This window comes from Cervus elaphus, chromosome 18, assembly GCF_910594005.1.
Source record: "Cervus elaphus chromosome 18, mCerEla1.1, whole genome shotgun sequence".
Classification (NCBI taxonomy): Eukaryota; Metazoa; Chordata; class Mammalia; order Artiodactyla; family Cervidae; genus Cervus; species Cervus elaphus.
Window position 1 is genome coordinate 7,735,878 of NC_057832.1, and position 21,219 is coordinate 7,757,096.

Below are 21,219 nucleotides of genomic sequence, written 5' to 3' on the forward strand. Positions count from 1 at the left end.
GGAAAGTCTCATGGTTTTTCTCGTGTTGCGGCGGGAACCTGTGGTATATTCTCGAGTTACGACGGGGATGGCCCTTCCACACACGTGTTTGTTCAGCGAGGTCAGGACTCTTGCCTAGTTGCGAGGGACAACTCGGGATTCTCCTCGAGGCTTGGCAGGGCAATTGGGACGCCTCTCCAGCTGAGGCGGGAGACCAAGGGTCCCTTTCCACGTGTCACAAGAATTCTGGGACTCCTATCAAGTTTCACGAGGAGTCAGGCATCGTCTCCTTTGGAGGCACTGATGTCCGCGTACCTCTGGAGTTTTCAAAGGATGTAAGGCCTCTGGTCGCCATGAAGTGGGGAACTAGGTCTTTCTCTGTGGTCTCCACAGGGGATTCAGACATCCTTTCATCTTGGGAGATGCAAGACGAGCCTGCATTCAAGTCACTGCAGGGATATCCGGCCTTATTTCGCGTCAGGGCATCGCAGTGTCCATTTCACTTGAGGCCGCAAACTCAGGGTCCCTCTCACATACCTAGAACTGAGAGAAGTCTCCTCTTGAGGTGCTTGTGGTAAGGTGGTATTCCTCTTGAGTCGAAGCCAGGGACTAACCTCTCATCTGCACTTGATTTGTGGTCCACGGAGCTCTTTCGTGTGGCTACAGTGACCTCAGGATCCCTCTAGCCTGGAAACAGTGTTCTTGGGGTTTCTCTGGAGTGCCATCAAGGAAATCAAGGCTCCTTTCATGTGTGATGTGCAACACGGAATTGCTCTGCACGCAGTGCGGGGGAATCGGGCCTCATCTCGCGGCGAGGGGGAAGTCTCATGGTTTTTCTCGAGTTGCGGCGCGAACCTGGGGTATATTCTCGAGTTACGACTGGGATGGCCCTTCCAGCCACGTGTTTGTTCAGCGACGTCAGGACTCCTGCCTAGTTACGAGGGACAATCGGGATTCTCCTCGAGGCTTGGCAGGGCAATTGGGACGCCTCTCCAGCTGAGGCGGGAGACCAAGGGTCCCTTTCCACGTGCCACAGGAATCCTCAGACTCCTATCAAGTTTCACGAGGAGTCAGGCATCGTCTCCTTTGGAGGCACTGATCTCCGCATACCTCTGGAGTTTTCAAAGGATGTGAGGCATCCGGTCGCGATGAGGTGGGGAACTAGGTCTTTCTCTGTGGTCTCCACAGGGGATTCAGACATCCTTTCGTCTTGGGAGATGCAAGACGAGCCTGCATTCAAGTCACTGCAGGGATATCCGGCCTTATTTCGAGTCAGGGCATCGCGGTGTCCATTCCACTTGAGGCCGCAAACTCAGGTTCCCTCTCACATACCTAGAGCTGAGAGAAGCCTCCTCTTGAGGTGCTTGTGGTAAGGTGGTATTCCTCTTGAGTCGAAGCCAGGGACTACCCTCTCATCTCGAGTTGATTTTTGGTCCACGGAGCTCTTTCTTGTTGCTACAGTGACCTCAGGATCCCTCTAGCCTTGAAACAGTGTTCTTGGGGTTTCTCTGGAGTGCCATCAAGGAAATCAAGGCTCCTTTCATGTTTGATGTGCAACACGGAATTGCTCTGCACGCAGTGCTGCGGAATCGGGCCTCATCTCACGGCGAGGGGGAAGACTCATGGTTTTTCTCGAGTTGCGGCGAGAACCTGGGGTATATTCTCGAGTTACGACGGGGATGGCCCTTCCACCCACGTGTTTATTCAGCGACGTCAGGACTCCTGCCTAGTTGCGAGGGACAACTCGGGATTCTCCTCGAGGCTTGGCAGGGCAATTGGAACGCCTCTCCAGTTGAGCGGGAGACCAAGGGTCCCTTTCCACGTGCCACAGGAATCCTGGGACTCCTATCAAGTTTCACGAGGAGTCAGGCATCGTCTCCTTTGGAGGCACTGATCTCCGCGTACCTCTGGAATTATCAAAGGATGTGAGGCCTCCGGTCGCGATGAGGTGGGGAACTGGGTCTATCTCTGTGGTCTCCACAGGGGATTCAGACATCCTTTCGTCTTGGGAGATGCAAGACGAGCCTTCATTCAAGTCACTGCAGGGATATCCGGCCTTATTTCGAGTCAGGACATCGCGGTGTCCATTCCACTTGAGGCCGCAAACTCAGGGTCCCTCTCACATACCTAGAGCTGAGAGAAGCCTCCTCTGGAGGTGCTTGTGGTAAGGTGGTATTCCTCTGGATTCGAAGCCAGGGACTACCCTCTCATCTCGAGTTGATTTTTGGTCCACGGAGCTCTTTCTTGTTGCTACAGTGACCTCAGGATCCCTCTAGCCTTGAAAGAGTGTTCTTGGGGTTTCTCTGGAGTGCCATCAAGGAAATCAAGGTTCCTTTCATGTGTGATTTGCAAGACGGAATTGCTCTGCACGCAGTGCAGGGGAATCGGGCCTCATGTAGCGGGGAGGGGAAAGTCTCATGGTTTTTCTCGAGTTGCGGCGGGAACCTGGGGTATATTCTCGAGTTAGGACCGGGATGGCCCTTCCAAACACGTGTTTGTTCAGCGAGGTCAGGACTCCTGCCTAGTTGCGAGGGACAACTCGGGATTCTCCTCGAGGCTTGGCAGGGCAATTGGGACGCCTCTCCAGCTGAAGCGGGAGACCAAGTGTCCCTTTCCACGTGCCTCAAGAATTCTGGGACTCCTATCAAGTTTCACGAGGAGTCAGGCATCGTCTCCTTTGGAGGCACTGATGTCCGCGTACCTCTGGAGTTTTCAAAGGATGTAAGGCCTCTGGTCGCCATGAAGTGGGGAACTAGGTCTTTCTCTGTGGTCTCCACAGGGGATTCAGACATCCTTTCTTCTTGGGAGATGCAAGACGAGCCTGCATTCAAGTCACTGCAGGGATATCCGGCCTTATTTTGCGTCAGGGCATCGCAGTGTCCATTCCACTTGAGGCCGCAAACTCAGGGTCCCTCTCACATAGCTAGAACTGAGAGAAGTCTCCTCTTGAGGTGCTTGTGGTAAGGTGGTATTCCTCTGGAGTCGAAGCCAGGGACTAACCTCTCATCTGCAGTTGATTTGTGGTCCACGGAGCTCTTTCGTGTTGCTACACTGACCTCAGGATCCCTCTAGCCTGGAAACAGTGTTCCTGGGGTTTCTCTGGAGTGCCATCAAGGAAATCAAGGCTCCTTTCATGTGTGATGTGCAACACGGAATTGCTCTGCACGCAGTGCGGGGGAATCGGGCCTCATCTCGCGGCGAGGGGGAAGTCTCATGGTTTTTCTCGAGTTGCGGCGCGAACCTGGGGTATATTCTCGAGTTACGACGGGGATGGCCCTTCCACCCACGTGTTTGTTCAGCGACGTCAGGACTCCTGCCTAGTTGCGAGGGACAACTCGGGATTCTCCTCGAGGCTTGGCAGGGCAATTGGGACAGCTCTCCAGCTGAGGCGGGAGACCAAGGGTCCCTTTCCACGTGTCACAGGAATCCTGGGACTCCTATCAAGTTTCACGAGGAGTCAGGCATCGTCTCCTTTGGAGGCACTGATCTCCGCGTACCTCTGGAGTTTTCAAAGGATGTGAGGCCTCCGGTCGCGATGAGGTGGGGAAGTAGGTCTTTCTCTGTGGTCTCCACAGGGGATTCAGACATCCTTTCGTCTTGGGAGATGCAAGACGAGCCTGCATTCAAGTCACTGCAGGGATATCCGGCCTTATTTTGAGTCAGGGCATCGCGATGTCCATTCCACTTGAGGCCGCAAACTCAGGGTCCCTCTCACATACCTAGAGCTGAGAGAAGCCTCCTCTGGAGGTGCTTGTGGTAAGGTGGTATTCCTCTGGAGTCGAAGCCAGGGACTACCCTCTCATCTCGAGTTGATTTTTGGTCCACGGAGCTCTTTCTTGTTGCTACAGTGACCTCAGGATCCCTCTAGCCTTGAAAGAGTGTTCTTGGGGTTTCTCTGGAGTGCCATCAAGGAAATCAAGGCTCCTTTCATGTTTGATGTGCAACACGGAATTGCTCTGCACGCAGTGCTGCGGAATCGGGCCTCATCTCACGGCGAGGGGGAAGACTCATGGTTTTTCTCCAGTTGCGGCGAGAACCTGGGGTATATTCTCGAGTTACGACGGGGATGGCCCTTCCACCCACGTGTTTGTTCAGCGACGTCAGGACTCCTGCCTAGTTGCGAGGGACAACTCGGGATTCTCCTCGAGGCTTGGCAGGGCAATTGGGACGCCTCTCCAACTGAGGCGGGAGACCAAGGGTCCCTTTCCACGTGCCACAGCAATCCTGGGACTACTAAGAAGTTTCACGAGGAGTCAGGCATTGTCTCCTTTGGAGGCACTGATCTCCGCGTACCTCTGGAGTTTTCAAAGTATGTGAGGCCTCCGGTCGCGATGAGGTGGGGAACTAGGTCTTTCTCTGTGGTCTCCACAGGGGATTCAGACATCTTTTCGTCTTGGGAGATGCAAGACGAGCCTGCATTCAAGTCACTGCAGGGATATCCGGCCTTATTTCGAGTCAGGGCATCGCGGTGTCCATTCCACTTGAGGCTGCAAACTCAGGGTACCTCTCACATAGCTAGAGCTGAGAGAAGCCTCCTCTTGACGTGCTTGTGGTAAGGTGGTATTCCTCTTGAGTCGAAGCCAGGGACTACCCTCTCTTCTCGAGTTGATTTTTGGTCCATGGAGCTCTTTCGTGTTGCTACAGTGACCTCAGGATCCCTCTAGCCTTGAAAGAGTGTTCTTGGGGTTTCTCTGGAGTGCCATCAAGGAAATCAAGGTTCCTTTCATGTGTGATTTGCAAGACGGAATTGCTCTGCAAGCAGTGCAGGGGAATCGGGCCTCATCTCGCGGCAAGGGGGAAGTCTCATGATTTTTCTCGAGTTGCGGCGGGAACCTGAGGTATATTCTCGAGTTACGACGGGGATGGCCCTTCCACCCACGTGTTTGTTTAGCGACGTCAGGACTCCTGCCTAGTTGCGAGGGACAACTCGGGATTCTCCTCGAGGCTTGGCAGGGCAATTGGGACGCCTCTCCAGCTGAGGCGGGAGACCAAGGGTCCCTTTCCACGTGCCACAAGAATTCTGGGACTCCTATCAAGTTTCACGAGGAGTCAGGCATCGTCTCCTTTGGAGGCACTGATGTCCACGTACCTCTGGAGTTTTCAAAGGATGTGAGGCCTCTGGTCGACATGAAGTGGGGAACTAGGTCTTTCTCTGTGGTCTCCACAGGGGATTCAGACATCCTTTCATCTTGTTAGATGCAAGACGAGCCTGCATTCAAGTCACTGCAGGGATATCCGGCCTTATTTTGCGTCAGGGCATCGCAGTGTCCATTCCACTTGAGGCCGCAAACTCAAGGTTCCTCTCACATAGCTAGAGCTGAGAGAAGTCTCCTCTTGAGGTGATTTTGGTAAGGTGGTATTCCTCTGGAGTCAAAGCCAGGGACTAACCTCTCATCTCGAGTTGATTTTTGGTCCACGGAGCTCTTTCGTGTTGCTACAGTGACCTCAGGATCCCTCTAGCCTTGAAACAGTGTTCTTGGGGTTTCTCTGGAGTGCCATCAAGGAAATCAAGGCTCCATTCATGTTTGATGTGCAACACGGAATTGCTCTGCATGCAGTGCTGCGGAATCGGGCCTCATCTCACGGCGAGGGGGAAGACTCATGGTTTTTCTCGAGTTGCGGCGACAACCTGGGGTATATTCTCGAGTTACGACGGGGATGGCCCTTCCACCCACGTGTTTATTCAGCGACGTCAGGACTCCTGCCTAGTTGCGAGGGACAACTCGGGATTCTCCTCGAGGCTTGGTAGGGCAAATGGAACGCCTCTCCAGCTGAGCGGGAGACCAAGGGTCCCTTTCCACGTGCCACAGGAATCCTGGGACTCCTATCAAGTTTCACGAGAAGTCAGGCATCGTCTCCTTTGGAGGCACTGATCTCCGCGTACCTCTGGAGTTTTCAAAGGATGTGAGGCCTCCGGTCGCGATGAGGTGGGGAACTAGGTCTTTCTCTGTGGTCTCCACAGGGGATTCAGACATCCTTTCGTCTTGGGAGATGCAAGACGAGCCTCCATTCAAGTCACTGCAGGGATATCCGGCCTTATTTCGAGTCACGGCATCGCGGTGTCCATTCCACGTGAGGCCGCAAACTCAGGGTCCCTCTCACACACCTAGAGCTGAGAGAAGCCTCCTCTTGAGGTGCTTGTGGTAAGGTGGTATTCCTCTGGAGTCGAAGCCAGGGTCTAACCTCTCATCTCGAGTTGATTTGTGGTCCACGGAGCTCTTTTGTGTTGCTACAGTGACCTCAGGATCCCTCTAGCCTTGAAACAGTGTTCTTGGGGTTTCTCTGGAGTGCCATCAAGGAAATCAAGGCTCCTTTCATGTGTGATGTGCAACACGGAATTGCTCTGCACACAGTGCAGGGGAATTGGGCCTTATCTCGCGGCGAGGGGGAAGTCTCATGGTTTTTCTCGAGTTGCGGCGGGAACCTGGGGTATATTCTCGAGTTACGACGGGGATGGCCCTTCCACCCACGTGTTTGTTCAGCGACGTCAGGACTCATGCCTAGTTGCGAGGGACAACTCGGGATTCTCCTCGAGGCTTGGCAGGGCAATTGGGACGCCTCTCCAGCTGAGGCGGGAGACCAAGGGTCCCTTTCCACGTGCCACAGGAATCCTGGGACTCCTATCAAGTTTCACGAGGAGTCAGGCATCGTCTCCTTTGGAGGCACTGATCTCCGCGTACCTCTGGAGTTTTCAAAGGATGTGAGGACTCTGGTCGCCATGAAGTGGGGAACTTGGTCTTTCTCTGTGGTCTCCACAGGGGATTCAGACATCCTTTCGTCTTGGGAGATGCAAGACGAGCCTGCATTCAAGTCACTGCAGGGATATCCGGCCTTATTTCGCGTCAGGGCATCGCAGTGTCCATTCCACTTGAGGCCGCAAACTCAGGGTCCTTCTCACATACCTAGAGCTGAGAGAAGCCTCCTCTTGAGGTGCTTGTGGTAAGGTGGTATTCCTCTGGAGTCGAAGCCAGGGACTAACCTCTCATCTCGAGTTGATTTTTGGTCCACGGAGCTCTTTCGTGTTGCTACAGTGACCTCAGGATCCCTCTAGCCTTGAAACAGTGTTCTTGGGGTTTCTCTGGAGTGCCATCAAGGAAATCAAGGCTCCTTTCATGTTTGATGTGCAACACGGAATTGCTCTGCATGCAGTGCAGCGGAATCGGGCCTCATCGCACGGCGAGGTGGAAGACTCATGGTTTTTCTCGAGTTGCGGCGAGAACCTGGGGTATATTCTCGAGTTGCGACGGGTATGGCCCTTCCACCCACGTGTTTATTCAGCGACGTCAGGACTCCTGCCTAGTTGCGAGGGACAACTCGGGATTCTCCTCGAGGCTTGGCATGGCAATTGGAACGCCTCTCCAGCTGAGCGGGAGGCCAAGGGTCCCTTTCCACGTGCCACAGGAATCCTGGGTCTCCTATCAAGTTTCACGAGGAGTCAGGCATCGTCTCCTTTGGAGGCACTGATCTCCGCGTACCTCTGGAGTTTTCAAAGGATGTGAGGCCTCCGGTCGCGATGAGGTGGGGAACTAGGTCTTTCTCTGTGGTCTCCACAGGGAATTCAGATAACCTTTCGTCTTGGGAGATGCAAGACGAGCCTGCATTCAAGTCACTGCAGGGATATCCGGCCTTATTTCGAGTCAGGGCATCGCGGCGTCCATTCCACTTGAGGACACATACTCAGGGTTCCTCTCACATACCTAGAGCTGAGAGAAGCCTCCTCTTGAGGTGCTTGTGGTAAGGTGGTATTCCTCTGGAGTCGAAGCCAGGGACTAACCTCTCATCTTGAGTTGATTTTTGGTCCACGGAGCTCTTTCGTGTTGCTACAGTGACCTCAGGATCCCTCTAGCCTTGAAACAGTGTTCTTGGGGTTTCTCTGGAGTGCCAACAAGGAAATCAAGGCTCCTTTCATGTTTGATGTGCAACACGGAATTGCTCTGCACACAGTGCAGAGGAATCGGCCCTCATCTCGCGGCGAGGGGGAATTCTCATGGTTTTTCTCGTATTGCGGCGGGAACCTGGGGTATATTCTCGAGTTCCGACGGGGATAGCCCTTCCACCCACGAGTTTGTTCAGTGACGTCAGGACTCCTGCCTAGTTGCGAGGGACAACTCGGGATTCTCCTCGAGGCTTGGCAGGGCAATTGGGACGCCTCTCCAGCTGAGGCGGGAGACCAAGTGTCCCTTTCCACGTGCCATAAGAATCCTGGGACTCCTATCAAGTTTCACGAGGAGTCAGGCATCGTCTCCTTTGGAGGCACTGATCTACGCGTACCTCTGGAGTTTTCAAAGGATGTGAGGCCTCCGGTCGCGATGAGGTGGGGAACTAGGTCTTTCTCTGTGGTCTCCACAGGGGATTCAGACATCCTTTCGTCTTGGGAGATGCAAGACGAGCCTGCATTCAAGTCACTGCAGGGATATCCGGCCTTATTTCGAGTCAGGGCATCGCGGTGTCCATTCCACTTGAGGCCGCAAACTCAGGGTACCTCTCACATACCTAGAGCTGAGAGAAGCCTCCTCTTGAGGTGCTCGTGGTAAGGTGGTATTCCTCTGGAGTCGAAGCCAGGGACTACCCTCTCATCTCGAGTTGATTTTTGGTCCACGGAGCTCTTTCTTGTTGCTACAGTGACCTCAGGATCCCTCTAGCCTTGAAAGAGTGTTCTTGGGGTTTCTCTGGAGTGCCATCAAGGAAATCAAGGTTCCTTTCATGTGTGATTTGCAAGACGGAATTGCTCTGCACGCAGTGCATTGGAATCGGGCCTCATGTAGCGGGGAGGGGAAAGTCTCATGGTTTTTCTCGAGTTGCGGCGGGAACCTGGGGTATATTCTCGAGTTAGGACGGGGATGGCCCTTCCAAACACGTGTTTGTTCAGCGAGGTCAGGACTCCTGCCAAGTTGCGAGGGACAACTCGGGATTCTCCTCGAGGCTTGGCAGGGCAATTGGGACGCCTCTCCAGCTGAAGCGGGAGACCAAGGGTCCCTTTCCACGTGCCTCAAGAATTCTGGGACTCCTATCAAGTTTCACGAGGAGTCAGGCATCGTCTCCTTTGGAGGCACTGATGTCCGCGTACCTCTGGAATTTTCAAAGGATGTAAGGCCTCTGGTCGCCATGAAGTGGGGAACTAGGTCTTTCTCTGTGGTCTCCACAGGGTATTCAGACATCTTTTCATCTTGGGAGATGCAAGACGAGCCTCCATTCAAGTCACTGCAGGGATATCCGGCCTTATTTCGCGTCAGGGCATCGCAGTGTCCATTCCACTTGAGGCCGCAAACTCAGGGTCCCTCTCACATAGCTAGAGCTGAGAGAATTCTCCTCTTGAGGTGCTTATGGTAAGGTGGTATTCCTCTGGAGTCGAAGCCTGGGACTAACCTCTCATCTGCAGTTGATTTGTGGTCCACGGAGCTCTTTCGTGTTGCTACAGTGACCTCAGGATCCCTCTAGCCTGGAAACAGTGTTCTTGGGGTTTCTCTGGAGTGCCATCAAGGAAATCAAGGCTCCTTTCATGTGTGATGTGCAACACGGAATTGCTCTGCACGCAGTGCGGGGGAATCGGGCCTCATCTCGCGGCGAGGGGGAAGTCTCATGGTTTTTCTCGAGTTGCGGCGCGAACCTGGGGTATATTCTCGAGTTACGACGGGGATGGCCCTTCCACCCACGTGTTTGTTCAGCGACGTCAGGACTCCTGCCTAGTTGCGAGGGACAACTCGGGATTCTCCTCGAGGCTTGGCAGGGCAATTGGGACGCCTCTCCAGCTGAGGCGGGAGACCAAGGGTCCCTTTCCACGTGCCACAGCAATCCTGGGACTACTAAGAAGTTTCACGAGGAGTCAGGCATTGTCTCCTTTGGAGGCACTGATCTCCGCATAACTCTGGAGTTTTCAAAGTATGTGAGGCCTCCGGTCGCAATGAGGTGGGGAACTAGGTCTTTCTCTGTGGTCTCCACAGGGGATTCAGACATCTTTTCGTCTTGGGAGATGCAAGACGAGCCTGCATTCAAGTCACTGCAGGGATATCCGGCCTTATTTCGAGTCAGGGCATCGCGGTGTCCATTCCACTTGAGGCTGCAAACTCAGGGTACCTCTCACATAGCTAGAGCTGAGAGAAGCCTCCTCTTGAGGTGCTTGTGGTAAGGTGGTATTCCTCTTGAGTCGAAGCCAGGGACTACCCTCTCTTCTCGAGTTGATTTTTGGTCCATGGAGCTCTTTCGTGTTGCTACAGTGACCTCAGGATCCCTCTAGCCTTGAAAGAGTGTTCTTGGGGTTTCTCTGGAGTGCCATCAAGGAAATCAAGGTTCCTTTCATGTGTGATTTGCAAGACGGAATTGCTCTGCAAGCAGTGCAGGGGAATCGGGCCTCATCTCGCGGCAAGGGGGAAGTCTCATGATTTTTCTCGAGTTGCGGCGGGAACCTGAGGTATATTCTCGAGTTACGACGGGGATGGCCCTTCCACCCACGTGTTTGTTTAGCGACGTCAGGACTCCTGCCTAGTTGCGAGGGACAACTCGGGATTCTCCTCGAGGCTTGGCAGGGAAATTGGGACGCCTCTCCAGCTGAGGCGGGAGACCAAGGGTCCCTTTCCACGTGCCACAAGAATTCTGGGACTCCTATCAAGTTTCACGAGGAGTCAGGCATCGTCTCCTTTCGAGGCACTGATGTCCACGTACCTCTGGAGTTTTCAAAGGATGTGAGGCCTCTGGTCGACATGAAGTGGGGAACTAGGTCTTTCTCTGTGGTCTCCACAGGGGATTCAGACATCCTTTCGTCTTGTTAGATGCAAGACGAGCCTGCATTCAAGTCACTGCAGGGATATCCGGCCTTATTTTGCGTCAGGGCATCGCAGTGTCCATTCCACTTGAGGCCGCAAACTCAGGGTCCCTCTCACATACCTAGAGCTGAGAGAAGCCTCCTCTTGAGGTGCTTTTGGTAAGGTGGTATTCCTCTGGAGTCAAAGCCAGGGACTAACCTCTCATCTCGAGTTGATTTTTGGTCCACGGAGCTCTTTCGTGTTGCTACAGTGACCTCAGGATCCCTCTAGCCTTGAAACAGTGTTCTTGGGGTTTCTCTGGAGTGCCATCAAGGAAATCAAGGCTCCATTCATGTTTGATGTGCAACACGGAATTGCTCTGCATGCAGTGCTGCGGAATCGGGCCTCATCTCACGGCGAGGGGGAAGACTCATGGTTTTTCTCGAGTTGCGGCGAGAACCTGGGGTATATTCTCGAGTTACGACGGGGATGGCCCTTCCACCCACGTGTTTATTCAGCGACGTCAGGACTCCTGCCTAGTTGCGAGGGACAACTCGGGATTCTCCTCGAGGCTTGGTAGGGCAAATGGAACGCCTCTCCAGCTGAGCGGGAGACCAAGGGTCCCTTTCCACGTGCCACAGGAATCCTGGGACTCCTATCAAGTTTCACGAGGAGTCAGGCATCGTCTCCTTTGGAGGCACTGATCTCCGCGTACCTCTGGAGTTTTCAAAGGATGTGAGGCCTCCGGTCGCGATGAGGTGGGGAACTAGGTCTTTCTCTGTGGTCTCCACAGGGGATTCAGACATCCTTTCGTCTTGGGAGATGCAAGACGAGCCTCCATTCAAGTCACTGCAGGGATATCCGGCCTTATTTCGAGTCACGGCATCGCGGTGTCCATTCCACGTGAGGCCGCAAACTCAGGGTCCCTCTCACCCACCTAGAGCTGAGAGAAGCCTCCTCTTGAGGTGCTTGTGGTAAGGTGGTATTCCTCTGGAGTCGAAGCCAGGGTCTAACCTCTCATCTCGAGTTGATTTGTGGTCCACGGAGCTCTTTCGTGTTGCTACAGTGACCTCAGGATCCCTCTAGCCTTGAAACAGTGTTCTTGGGGTTTCTCTGGAGTGCCATCAAGGAAATCAAGGCTCCTTTCATGTGTGATGTGCAACACGGAATTGCTCTGCACACAGTGCAGGGGAATTGGGCCTCATCTCGCGGCGAGGGGGAAGTCTCATGGTTTTTCTCGAGTTGCGGCGGGAACCTGGGGTATATTCTCGAGTTACGACGGGGATGGCCCTTCCACCCACGTGTTTGTTCAGCGACGTCAGGACTCATGCCTAGTTGCGAGGGACAACTCGGGATTCTCCTCGAGGCTTGGCAGGGCAATTGGGACGCCTCTCCAGCTGAGGCGGGAGACCAAGGGTCCCTTTCCACGTGCCACAGGAATCCTGGGACTCCTATCAAGTTTCACGAGGAGTCAGGCATCGTCTCCTTTGGAGGCACTGATCTCCGCGTACCTCTGGAGTTTTCAAAGGATGTGAGGACTCTGGTCGCCATGAAGTGGGGAACTTGGTCTTTCTCTGTGGTCTCCACAGGGGATTCAGACATCCTTTCGTCTTGGGAGATGCAAGACGAGCCTGCATTCAAGTCACTGCAGGGATATCCGGCCTTATTTCGCGTCAGGGCATCGCAGTGTCCATTCCACTTGAGGCCGCAAACTCAGGGTCCTTCTCACATACCTAGAGCTGAGAGAAGCCTCCTCTTGAGGTGCTTGTGGTAAGGTGGTATTCCTCTGGAGTCGAAGCCAGGGACTAACCTCTCATCTCGAGTTGATTTTTGGTCCACGGAGCTCTTTCGTGTTGCTACAGTGACCTCAGGATCCCTCTAGCCTTGAAACAGTGTTCTTGGGGTTTCTCTGGAGTGCCATCAAGGAAATCAAGGCTCCTTTCATGTTTGATGTGCAACACGGAATTGCTCTGCATGCAGTGCAGCGGAATCGGGCCTCATCGCACGGCGAGGGGGAAGACTCATGGTTTTTCTCGAGTTGCGGCGAGAACCTGGGGTATATTCTCGAGTTACGACGGGTATGGCCCTTCCACCCACGTGTTTATTCAGCGACGTCAGGACTCCTGCCTAGTTGCGAGGGACAACTCGGGATTCTCCTCGAGGCTTGGCATGGCAATTGGAACGCCTCTCCAGCTGAGCGGGAGGCCAAGGGTCCCTTTCCACGTGCCACAGGAATCCTGGGACTCCTATCAAGTTTCACGAGGAGTCAGGCATCGTCTCCTTTGGAGGCACTGATCTCCGCGTACCTCTGGAGTTTTCAAAGGATGTGAGGCCTCCGGTCGCGGTGAGGTGGGGAACTAGGTCTTTCTCTGTGGTCTCCACAGGGGATTCAGACATCCTTTCGTCTTGGGAGATGCAAGACGAGCCTGCATTCAAGTCACTGCAGGGATATCCGGCCTTATTTCTAGTCAGGGCATCGCGGCGTCCATTCCACTTGAGGACACAAACTCAGGGTTCCTCTCACATACCTAGAGCTGAGAGAAGCCTCCTCTTGAGGTGCTTGTGGTAAGGTGGTATTCCTCTGGAGTCGAAGCCAGGGACTAACCTCTCATCTCGAGTTGATTTTTGGTCCACGGAGCTCTTTCGTGTTGCTACAGTGACCTCAGGATCCCTCTAGCCTTGAAACAGTGTTCTTGGGGTTTCTCTGGAGTGCCAACAAGGAAATCAAGGCTCCTTTCATGTTTGATGTGCAACACGGAATTGCTCTGCACACAGTGCAGAGGAATCGGCCCTCATCTCGCGGCAAGGGGGAATTCTCATGGTTATTCTCGAGTTGCGGCGGGAACCTGGGGTATATTCTCGAGTTCCGACGGGGATAGCCCTTCCACCCACGAGTTTGTTCAGTGACGTCAGGACTCCTGCCTAGTTGCGAGGGACAACTCGGGATTCTCCTCGAGGCTTGGCAGGGCAATTGGGACGCCTCTCCAGCTGAGGCGGGAGACCAAGTGTCCCTTTCCACGTGCCATAAGAATCCTGGGACTCCTATCAAGTTTCACGAGGAGTCAGGCATCGTCTCCTTTGGAGGCACTGATCTACGCGTACCTCTGGAGTTTTCAAAGGATGTGAGGCCTCCGGTCGCGATGAGGTGGGGAACTAGGTCTTTCTCTGTGGTCTCCACAGGGGATTCAGACATCCTTTCGTCTTGGGAGATGCAAGACGAGCCTGCATTCAAGTCACTGCAGGGATATCCGGCCTTATTTCGAGTCAGGGCATCGCGGTGTCCATTCCACTTGAGGCCGCAAACTCAGGGTACCTCTCACATACCTAGAGCTGAGAGAAGCCTCCTCTTGAGGTGCTTGTGGTAAGGTGGTATTCCTCTGGAGTCGAAGCCAGGGACTACCCTCTCATCTCGAGTTGATTTTTGGTCCACGGAGCTCTTTCTTGTTGCTACAGTGACCTCAGGATCCCTCTAGCCTTGACACAGTGTTCTTGGGGTTTCTCTGGAGTGCCATCAAGGAAATCAAGGCTCCTTTCATGTGTGATGTGCAAGACGGAATTGCTCTGCACGCAGTGCAGGGGAATTGGGCCTCATCTAGCGGGGAGGGGGAAGTCTCATGATTTTTCTCGAGATGCGGTGGGAACCTGGGGTATATTCTCGAGTTACGACGGGGATGGCCCTTCCATCCACGTGTTTGTTCAGCGACGGCAGGACTCCTGCCTAGTTGCGAGGGACAACTCGGGATTCTCCTCGAGGCTTGACAGGGCAATTGGGACGCCTCTCCAGGTGAGGCGGGAGACCAAGGGTCCCTTTCCACATGCCACAGGAATCCTGGGACTCCTATCAAGTTTCACGAGGAGTCAGGCGTCATCTCCTTTGGAGGCACTGATCTCCGCGTACTTCTGGAGTTTTCAAAGGATGTGAGTCCTCCGGTCACGATGAGGTGGGGAACTAGGTCTATCTCTGTGGTCTCCACAGGGGATTCAGACATCCTTTCGTCTTGGGAGATGCAAGACGAGCCTGCATTCAAGTCACTGCAGGGATATCCGGCCTTATTTCGAGTCAGGGCATCGCAGTGTCCATTCCACTTGAGGCCGCAAAATCAGGGTCCCTCCCACATACCTAGAGCTGAGAGAAGCCTCCTCTTGAGGTGCTTGTGGTAAGGTGGTATTCCTCTGGAGTCGAAGCCAGGGACTAACCTCTCATCTCGAGTGGATTTTTGGTCCACGGAGTTCTTTCGTGTTGCTACAGTAACCTCAGGATACCTCTAGCCTTGAAACAGTGTTCTTGGGGATTCACTGGAGTGCCATCAAGGAAATCAAGGCTCCTTTCCTGTTTGATGTGCAACACGAAATTGCTCTGCATGCAGTGCAGGAGAATCGAGCCTCATCTCGCGGCGAGGGGGAAGTCTCATGTTTTTCTCAAGTTGCGGCGGGACCCTGGGGTATATTCTCGAGTTACGACGGGGATGGCCCTTCCAGTCACGTGTTTGTTCAGCGACGTCAGGACTCCTGCCTAGTTGCGAGGGACAACTCGGGATTCTCCTCGAGGCTTGGCAGGGCAATTGGGACGCCTCTCCAGCTGAGGCGGGAAACCAAGGGTCCCTTTCCACGTGCCACAGGAATCCTGGGACTCCTATCAAGTTTCACGAGGAGTCAGGCATCGTCTCCTTTGGAGGCACTGATCTCCGCGTACCTCTGGAATTTTCAAAGGATGTGAGGCCTCCGGTCGCGATGAGGTGGGGAACTGGGTCTATCTCTGTGGTCTCCACAGGGGATTCAGACATCCTTTCATCTTGGGAGATGCAAGACGAGCCTGCATTCAAGTCACTGCAGGGATATCCGGCCTTATTTTGCGTCAGGGCATCGCAGTGTCCATTCCACTTGAGGCCGCAAACTCAGGGTCCCTCTCACATACCTAGAGCTGAGAGAAGTCTCCACTTGAGGTGCTTATGGTAAGGTGGTATTCCTCTGGAGTCGAAGCCAGGGACTAACCTCTCATCTGCAGTTGATTTGTGGTCCACGGAGCTCTTTCGTGTTGCTATGGTGACCTCAGGATCCCTCTAGCCTGGAAACAGTGTTCTTGGGGTTTCTCTGGATTGCCACCAAGGAAATCAAGGCTCCTTTCATGTGTGATGTGCAACACGGAATTGCTCTGCACGTAGTGCGGGGGAATCGGGCCTCATCTCGCGGCGAGGGGGAAGTCTCATGGTTTTTCTCGAGTTGCGGCGCGAACCTGGGATATATTCTCGAGTTACGAAGGGGATGGCCCTTCCACCCACGTGTTTGTTCAGCGACGTCAGGACTCCTGCCTAGTTGCGAGGGACAACTCGGGATTCTCCTCGAGGCTTGGCAGGGCAATTGGGACGCCTCTCCAGCTGAGGCGGGAGACCAAGGGTCCCTTTCCACGTGCCACAGGATTACTGGGACTCCTAAGAAGTTTCACGAGGAGTCAGGCATCGTCTCCTTTGGAGGCACTGATCTCCGCGTACCTCTGGAGTTTTCAAAGCATGTGAGGCCTCCGGTCGCAATGAGGTGGGGAACTAGGTCTTTCTCTGTGGTCTCCACAGGGGATTCAGACATCCTTTCGTCTTGGGAGATGCAAGACGAGCCTGCATTCAAGTCACTGCAGGGATATCCGGCCTTATTTCGAGTCAGGGCATCGCGGTGTCCATTCCAGTTGAGGCCGCAAACTCAGGGTCCCTCCCACATACCTAGAGCTGAGAGAAGCCTCCTCTTCAGGTGCTTGTGGTAAGGTGGTATTCCTCTGGAGTCGACGCCAGGGACTACCCTCTCATCTCGAGTTGATTTTTGGTCCACGGAGCACTTTCGTGTTGCTACAGTGACCTCAGGATCCCTCTAGCCTGGAAACAGTGTTCTTGGGGTTTCTCTGGAGTGCCATCAAGAAAATCAAGGCTCCTTTCATGTTTGATGTGCAAAACGGAATTGCTCTGCATGCAGTGCAGGAGAATCGAGCCTCATCTCGCGGCGAGGGGGAAGTCTCATGTTTTTTCGCGAGCTGCGGCGGGAACCTGGGGTATATTCTCGAGTTATGACGGGGATGGCCCTTCCACCCACGTGTTTGTTCAGCCACGTCAGGACTCCTGCCTAGTTGCGAGGGACAACTCGGGATTCTCCTCCAGGCTTGGCAGGGCAATTGGGACGCCTCTCCAGCTGAGGCGGGAGACCAAGGGTCCCTTTCCACGTGCCACAGGAATCCTGGGACTCCTATCAAGTTTTACGAGGAGTCAGGCATCGTCTCCTTTGGAGGCACTGATCTCCGCGTACTTCTGGAGTTTTCAAAGCATGTGAGGCCTCCGGTCGCGATGAGGTGGGGAACTAGGTCTTTCTCTGTGGTCTACACAGGGGATTCAAACATCCTTTCGTCTTGGGAGATGCAAGACAAGCCTGCATTCAAGTCACTGTAGGGATATCCTGCTTTATTTCGAGTCAGAGCATCGCGGTGTCCATTCCACTTGAGGCCGCAAACTCAGGGTCCCTCTCACATACCTTGAGCTGAGAGAAGCCTCCTCTTGAGTTGCTTGTGGTAAGGTGGTATTCCTCTGGAGTCGAAGCCAGGGAGTAACCTCTCATCTCGAGTTGATTTGTGGTCCACGGAGCTCTTTCCTGTTGCTACAGTGACCTCAGGATCCCTCTAGCCGTGAAACAGTGTTCTTGGGGATTCTCTGGAGTGCCATCAAGGAAATCAAGGCTCCTTTCATGTGTGATGTGCGACACTGAATTGCTCTGCACGCAGGGCAGGGGAATCGGGCCTCATCTCACGGCGAGGGGGAAGTCTCATGGGTTTTCTCGAGTTGCGGCGGGAACCTGGGATATACTCTCGAGTTACGTCGGGGATGGCCCTGCCACACAAGTGTTTGTTCAGCGACGTCAGGACTCCTGCCTAGTTCCGAGGGACAACTCGGGATTCTCCTCGAGGCTTGGCAGGGCAATTGGGACGCCTCTCCAGCTGAGGCGGGAGACCAAGGGTCCCTTTCCACGTTCCACAGGAATTCTGGGACTCCTATCAAGTTTCACGAGGAGTCAGGCATCGTCTCTTTTGGAGGCACTGATCTCCGCGTACCTCTGGAGTTTTCAAAGGATGTGAGGCCTCCGGTCGCGATGAGGTGGGGAACTAGGTTTTTCTCTGTGGTCTACACAGGGGATTCAGACATCCTTTCGTCTTGGGAGATGCAAGACGACCCTGCATTCAAGTCACTGCAGGGATATCCGGCTTTATTTCGAGTCAGGGCGTCTTGTTGTCCATTCCACTTGAGGCCACAAACTCAGGGACCCTCTCACTTAGCTAGAGCTGAGAGAAGCCTCCTCTTGAGGTGCTTGTGGTAAGGTGGTATTCCTCTGGAGTCGAAGCCAGGAACTAACCTCTCGTCTCGAGTTGATTTTTGGTCCACGGAGCTCTTTCATGTTGCTACAGTGACCTCAGGATCCCTCTAGCCTTGAAACAGTGTTCTTGGGGTTTCTCTGGAGTGCCATCAAGGAAATCAAGGCTCCTTTCATGTGTGATGTGCAACTCGGAATTGCTCTGCACACAGTACAGGGGAATCAGGCCTCATCTCGCGGCGAGAGGGAAGTCTCATGGTTTTTCTCGGGTTGCGGCGGGAACCTGGGGTATATTCTCGGGTTACGACGGGGATGGCCCTTCCACCCACGTGTTTGTTCAGCGACGTCAGGACTCCTGCCTAGTTGCGAGGGAAAACTCGGGATTCTCCTCGAGGCTTGGCAGGGCAATTGGGACGCCTCTCCAGCTGAGGCGGGAGACCAAGTGTCCCTATCCACGTGCCACAGGAATCCTGGGAGTCCTATCAAGTTTCACGAGGAGTCAGGCATCGTCTCCTTTGGAGGCACTGATCTCCGCGAACCTCTGAAGTTGTTAAAGGATATGAGGCCTCCGGTCGCGATGAGGTGGGGAACTAGGTCTTTCTCTGTGGTCTCCACAGGGGATTCAGACATCCTTTCGTCTTGGGAGATGCAAGATGAGACTGCATTCAAGTCACTGCAGGGATATCCGGCCTTATTTCGCGTCAGGGCATCGCAGTGTTCATTCCACTTGAGGCCGCAAACTCAGGGTCCCTCTCACATACCTAGAGCTGAGAGAAGCCTCCTCTTGAGGTGCTTGTGGTAAGGTGGTATTCCTCTGGAGTCGAAGCCAGGGACTAACCTCTCATCTCGAGTTGATTCTTGGTCCACGGAGCTCTTTCGTGTTGCTACAGTGACCTCAGGATCCTTCTAGCCTTGAAACAGTGTTCTTGGGGTTTCTCTGGAGTGCCATCAAGGAAATCAAGGCTCCTTTCATGTGTGATGTGCAACACGGAATTGCTCTGCACGCAGTGTAGGGGAATCGGTCCTCATCTCGCGGCAAGTGTGAAGTCTCATGGTTTTTCTCGAGTTGCGGCGGGAACCTGGGGTATATTCTCGAGTTCCGACGGGGATGCCCCTTCCACCCACGTGTTTGTTCAGCGACGGCAGGACTCCTGCCTAGTTGCGAGGGACAACTCGGGATTCTCCTCGAGGCTTGGCAGGGCAATTGGGACGCCTCTCCAGCTGAGGCGGGAGACCAAGTGTCCCTTTCCACGTGGCACAGGAATCCTGGGACTCCTATCAAGTTTCACGAGGAGTCAGGCATCGTCTCCTTTGGAGGCACTGATCTCCGCGTACCTCTGGAGTTTTCAAAGGATGTGAGGCCTCGGGTCGCGATGAGGTGGGGAACTAGGTCTTTCTCTGTGGTCACCACAGGGGATTCAAACATCCTTTCATCTTGGGAGATGAAAGACGAGCCTGCATTCAAGTCACTGCAGGGATTTCCGGCGTTATTTCCCGTCAGGGCATCGCAGTGTCCATTCCACTTGAGACCGCAAAATCAGGGTCCCTCTCACATAGCTAGAGCTGAGAGGAGCCTCATCTTGAGGTGCTTGTGGTAAGGTGGTAGTCCTCTGGAGTCGAAGCCAGGGACTGACCTCTCATCTCGAGTTGATTTTTGGGCCACGGAGCTCTTTCGTGTTGCTACAGTGACCTCAGGATCCCTCTAGCCTTGAAACAATGTTCTTGGGGTTTCTCTGGAGTGCCATCAAGGTAATCAAGGCTCCTTTCATGTGTGATGTGCAACACGGAATTGCTCTGCACGCAGTGCACGGGAATCGGGCCTCATCCCGCGGCGAGGGGGAAGTCTCCTTGTTTTTCTCGAGTTGCGGCGGGAACCTGGGTTATATTCTCGAGTTACGACAGAGATGGCCGTTCCACACACGTGCTTGTTCAGCGACGTCAGGACTCCTGCCTAGTTGCGAGAAACAACTCGGGATTCTCCTCGAGGCTGGGCAGGGCAATTGGGACGCCTCTTCATCTGTCGCGGTAGACCAAGCGTCCCTTTCAGTGTGCCACAGAAATCCTGGGACTCCTATCAAGTTTCAGGAGGAGTCAGGCATCGTCTCCTTTGGAGGCACTGATCTCCGCGTACCTCTGAAGTTTTCAACGGATGTGAGGCCTCCGGTCGCGATGAGGTGGGGAACTAGGTCTTTCTCTGTGGTCTCCACAGGGGATACAGACATCCTTTCGTCTTCGGAGATGCAAGACGAGCCTGCATTCAAGTCACTGCAGGGATATCAGGCCTTATTTCGAGTCAGGGCATCGCGGTGTTCATTCCACTTGTGGCCGCAAACTCCGGGTCCCTCTCACATACCTAGAGCTGAGAGAAGCCTCCTCTTGAGGTGCTTGTGGTAAGGTGGTATTCCTCTGGAGTCGAAGTCAGGGACTAACCTCTCATCTCGAGTTGATTTTTGGTCCACGGAGCTCTTTCGTGTTGCTACAGTGACCTCAGGATCCCTCTAGCCTTGAAACAGTGTTCTTGGGGTTTCTCTGGAGTGCCATCAAGGAAATCAAGGTTCCTTTAATGTGTGATGTGCAACACGGAATTGCTCTGCACGCAGTGCAGGGGAATCGGGCCTCATCTCGCGGCGAGGGGGAAATCTCATGGTTTTTCTCGAGTTGCGGCGGGAACCTGGGGTATATTCTCGAGTTACGACGGGGATGGCCCTTCCACACACGTGTTTGTTCAGCGACGGCAGGACTCCTGCCTAGTTGCGAGGGACAACTCGGGATTCTCCTCGAGGCTTGGCAGGGCAATTGGGACGCCTCTCCAGCTGAGGCGGGAGACCAAGTGTTCATTTCCACGTGCCACAGGAATCCTGGGACTCCTATCAAGTTTCACGAGGAGTCAGGCATCGTCTCCTTTGGAGGCACTGATCTCCGCGTACCTCTGGAGTTTTCAAAGGATGTGAGGCCTCCGGTCGCCATGAGGTGGGGAACTAGATCTTTCTCTGTGGTCACCACAGGGGATTCAGACATCCTTTCATCTTGGGAGATGAATGACGAGCCTGCATTCAAGTCACTGCAGGGATTTCCGGCGTTATGTCCCGTCAGGGCAACGCAGTGTCCATTCCTCTTGAGGCCGCAAAATCAGGGTCCCTCTCACATAGCTAGAGCTGAGAGA